Here is a 5,230-nt window from a genome sequence, read left to right as displayed (position 1 = left end):
GGAATACCTACGGCTCGTGGCGAGATTTCGACTCTCGCCGAACATAGGAACAGAATGGTGCGACTGAAAGAGATTCAAGAATGAAGCAATACTTACATACTAATGTGTGCAACGATAAACCTTTTCTATTCGTACTTGCAATGATGCTAATTTTTTTTATTACATACGAAATACTTGAAATGGCATTCCCGAGAAACAATAGTTATTTATCATTTATTGACCTAATTAATGCAGATGTTATATACTTACACATATATTTCATAAAAAGATGCAAAAAGAATACAATTAATCGCAAACGCTCCCTCAATCTTTTCATTTGTCGACCAGCGGAAATAGATTTTGAACTAACAACGATTTTTCGACTTTCTTGTATATATGTGCACAGGGATAAGGAAAGAAGGACTTGAAGGATTTGAAAAAAAGTACGATCTTCATATTATCAAAAATGTTTTATTTTAATGAAAATAATTATTGACATATATGGGGCGGCTGCCCCCGCTACTCCGCCGGCCACCACGCCGTCCACCGCGACGGTCGCTATACATGATTTTTTTTATCATTTTTTTTATCTGAAACAGTAAAATAAAAATTAGATCTTATAATTATATTCGTACATTTATATCGGTAGTGGGCAACTGTTTGCTCACGCTCATCGAAAGGAGAAATTCCAGCCGCGCGATACTCGTGAACGATCAGTTGCCCACCTCTGATACCAGAGATGGGTAAATTTTTATTTAAATAAAAATTTCAAATAACGAATAAAAGATAAACAAATTATTTGTCATGCGTCGAATAAAGATAATTCTGGTAATCTTTATAAGACGCATGACAAATAATTTTTTTATTTGATGAGAATTTATTTGACGAACAGATTTTATAAAAGTACATTATAAAAGTTCACGGTTTCATTCAATCCCTGCTTTCTTCATGGGGCGATACAACATTGTAACGCGCGTGCCGGGCCTTCGACTCCCCATTCCTCGGCAGCGCGGCTCGAACGCGATCAGAAAAATATTTTACGTCAAATAAATATACAAATAAAAATGAAATCTTTATAGCACGCTGAAGATAAATTTTCATCAAATAGAAAAATTAGTTGTTATGCGCCGAATAAAGATAATTCTGGTGATTTTTACTCGACGCATGACAAATAATTTTTTTATTTGGTGGGAATTTATTTGACGAACAGATTGTATAAAAGTACATTATAAAAGTTCACGGTTTCATTCAATCCCTGCTTTCTTCATGGGGCGATAAACATTGTAACGCGTGCCAGCCTTCGACTCCCCAGCAGCAGTGATGCCAGTGATGCCAGAATCGTAGAACTTGGTTCCACCACCACGACGTCCTGGCTACCCCCACTTTATTCCACAGTTTCTGCCACACAAGCATACTTTGCTTCTATCCGTGTGAGCTGGCCCGTTCGGGTGTTCCGTAATATCTACGTTACCAACGCGACTCCCAACAACCAGAGCGCGTGCGCAGAAATCATTTCGTGTGCTGACGTCCTGGCTACCCCCACTTTACGTCCACCGTGCTGGCACACACACACCAGGTATATTCAGCCCTGCCATGTGCGCAGGCCGTTCGAGAGACGGTGAGCTATATTTAGAAAAGAGTGGGGGAAAGCGACCCACGATTCTGGCATCACTGCTTGCCTTGGAAATCCTGTTCGAATACGACTGCTGCGAAAATTCACGTTCTCGACGCGATGCCCCGCAACCTAAGCGCGTGAACAGTCAAGAAATCCTGTTCGAATCCCAATGCGGCGGTTTTACTTTTTATTTTTAATTATTTTATAATTTCACTTTGTAACCTCTAAGTAAAATAAAAAAGTTAAAAAATATTGATTCAGGAAGCATTTAAAAAGAAGAAAATAAATGTTTTCCACTTCAATGTCTAAATTTTTTATTATATACATACATATTATGTTGTATACACATAAATTATTTTTACAATTAGATGTTATCCTTACAACCCTACTCATTACTACTCTGAACATTCGTACAAAAATCTATTAGATTAAAATATTACGTCATAAGTGTATCTTCAGTCTTTTAAAATTTGTTAAAGATGTGTTTACAATAATATTTATATTTTATCTTTCACTATGGCAATTATGATTATCATTATATTTATATATTTATTTCTTTTTAGATATATACATAAGCAAAAGACTCGTACTTCGTTACTTTCGTTAGCTGCGAAACTTCTACTCAAAAGTGAGGAAGCGAAATTACAGAATAATTCAGCAAAAAAAAGATAAGTTCATAGCAATCTTAATATTTTATCTTATGTTATTAAAATTACTATTTCAATTGTGTTTTTTTCCATTCATATGGAGAAAAGCAAAAGACCATTCGGCATCGTATATATGTGGACCAGCTGCAGCGGTTTTCGTTAACGGCGAAATATATCATAATTTTAAAAGACTGAAGATACACTTATGACATAATATTTTAATCTAATAGATTTTTGTACGAATGTTCAGAGTAGTAATGAGTAGGGTTGTAAGGATAACATTTAATTGTAAAAATAATTTATGTGTATACAACATAATATGTCTGTATATAATAAAAAATTTAGATATTGAAGTGGAAAACATTTATTTTCTTCTTTTTAAATGCTTCCCGAATTAATATTTTCTAACCTTTTTATTTTACTTAGAGGTTACAAAGTGAAATTATAAAATAATTAAAAATAAAAAGTAAAACCGCCGCATTGGAATACGAACAGGGTCTCTGACTGTTGCTCACGCGCTTAGGTTGCGGGGCATCGCGTCGAGAACGTGAATTTTCGCCGCAGTGATATTCGAACAGGATTTCCAAGTCAACAATGATTTCAGAATCGTGTACGGTTTACCCCCACTCTTTTCTAAATATAGCTCACCGTCTCTCGAACGGCCAGCGCACACGGCAGGGCTGGGATATGCTTGTGTGTGCCAGCACGGTGGACGTAAAGTGGGGGTAGCCGGGACGCATAGTGAGAGACGATGGTACGTCGGAGTGGGAGAGTGGTGGGGGTAAACAGTACCACGATTCTGGCATCACTGCCAATGAGGCTGGCACGCGCGTTACAATGTTGTATCGCCCCATGAAGAAAGCAGGGATTGAATGAAACCGTGAACTTTTATAATGTACTTTTATACAATCTGTTCGTCAAATAAATTCTCATCAAATAAAAAAATTATTTGTCATGCGTCGAGTAAAGATTACCAGAATTATCTTTATTCGGCGCATAACAACTAATTTGTTTATCTTTTATTCGTTATTTGAAATTTTTATTTAAATAAAAATTTACCTATCTCTGGTATCAGAGGTGGGCAACTGATCGTTCACGAGTATCGCGCGGCTGGAATTTCTCCTTTCGATGATCGTGAGCAAACAGTTGCCCACTACCGATATAAATGTACGAATATAATTATAAGATCTAATTTTTATTTTACTGTTTCAAATAAAAAAAATGATAAAAAGAATCATGTATAGCGACCGTCGCGGTGGACGGCGCGGCGGCCGGCAGCCGCCTCATATATGTCAATAATTATTTTCATTAAAATAAAACATTTTTGATAATATGAAGATCGTACTTTTTTTCAAATCCTTCAAGTCCTTCTTTCCTTATCCCTGTGCACATATATACAAGAAAGTCGAAAAATCGTTGTTAGTTCAAAATCTATTTCCGCTGGTCGACAAATGAAAAGATTGAGGGAGCGTTTGCGATTAATTGTATTCTTTTTGCATCTTTTTATGAAATATATGTGTAAGTATATAACATCTGCATTAATTAGGTCAATAAATGATAAATAACTATTGTTTCTCGGGAATGCCATTTCAAGTATTTCGTATGTAATAAAAAAAATTAGCATCATTGCAAGTACAAATAGAAAAGGTTTATCGTTGCACACATTAGTACGTAAGTATTGCTTCATTCTTGAATCTCTTTCAGTCGCACCATTCTGTTCCTATGTTCGGCGAGAGTCGAAATCTCGCCACAAGCCGTAGGTATTCCATCGTTCTCCTGATGGGCAGAATTGTCAAAAATCGATACTGTCAGGCAACACTGTCTTCGCGTAGTAAATACACAAACCCAACTTGATGGTAATGGGGAACAAAATTTATTTGTGGGTATTGCCGTTAGATGTCATATTATTAAGTTGTTCCAATTATCGATTATGTGTTTTCGTTAGTGTCCGATTGATTATAGCAGCGCTTCGATCGATTCGGAGTTGGCCCCAAAGGAGTCTCCTCCCTTAATAAACGCATTTCAAGATTATAAAATAATCAATATTCACTTAGACACGAATGTTTAAACATTTGCCAGTTGCCTTCGCCTCCTATCCTAGCACTCAAAATCATTGCAGATATGTAAATCGCTCGTTATCGATAACCGGGAAAAAACGCATCAACGATTCAAGATAAATCTTAGAAATCAATAATTTTAAGATTGGTCAGTAGTAACTAAGGACATTTTGTAATTAAACAAAAAGGTGTATGAAGAGAAATGAAAAGACATTCATTCCATCGACAACATTGTAACTGAAAAGACGTATCAAATTACCTTTATCAATTAAATTCGTTTTCCTTTATAATTAGTTTAAAATCGTTTATTGTAATAGTTAAATATAGTTCCAAAGTTTTAATTTAAATCTCTATTGCAGTTTATTCTTATCGTTATAATTTCCTTTTATTTACAATTATCTATAAAGCTAACGCGTTTCACTCTTCAATTACATTGAAACTCAGGATTCCCTGAGGGCCCATGCAACAGCTGATATGTTTTCAGTTACTTTTAAATAATGCCAACTTCACTTTCATCTCCTTTTCTAATCATTAGACTGCGGATCTTTATGTAAAATAAAATTTTATATAGGAATTTACAAAGGCAGAATTAAAAACAAAGACTTCTTTTGCCTCCTAAGAAGTTTATTGCGTTAAGAATAAAATGAGAAATATATCAAACCTGATGTAAGTTCTATCTTCTATTACATTTCACATACTCCTTTATGCTATAAATGCATAAAATCGGCAGTGTACTAAATACAATTCACTAATTACAATGTACTAATTTGAATTTCACGCTTATGGAGCTTATGCTGGACGCCGCTACAAGATGAGGGCGAGATTCACTACACTTTACGAAGTTAACTGTAAGCCGCATCCGCAACTCGTGCGTCGTGCACAATCGATAGTAGATTGTACTATTGTAGTAGTTCATTTCTGTCAAATGGATA

This window comes from Dufourea novaeangliae, unplaced genomic scaffold (genome assembly GCF_001272555.1).
Source record: "Dufourea novaeangliae isolate 0120121106 unplaced genomic scaffold, ASM127255v1 scaffold295, whole genome shotgun sequence".
In the NCBI taxonomy this organism is placed as follows: domain Eukaryota; kingdom Metazoa; phylum Arthropoda; class Insecta; order Hymenoptera; family Halictidae; genus Dufourea; species Dufourea novaeangliae.
The sequence above is the reverse complement of the archived record's forward strand: the minus strand, read 5'-3'. Positions refer to the sequence as shown.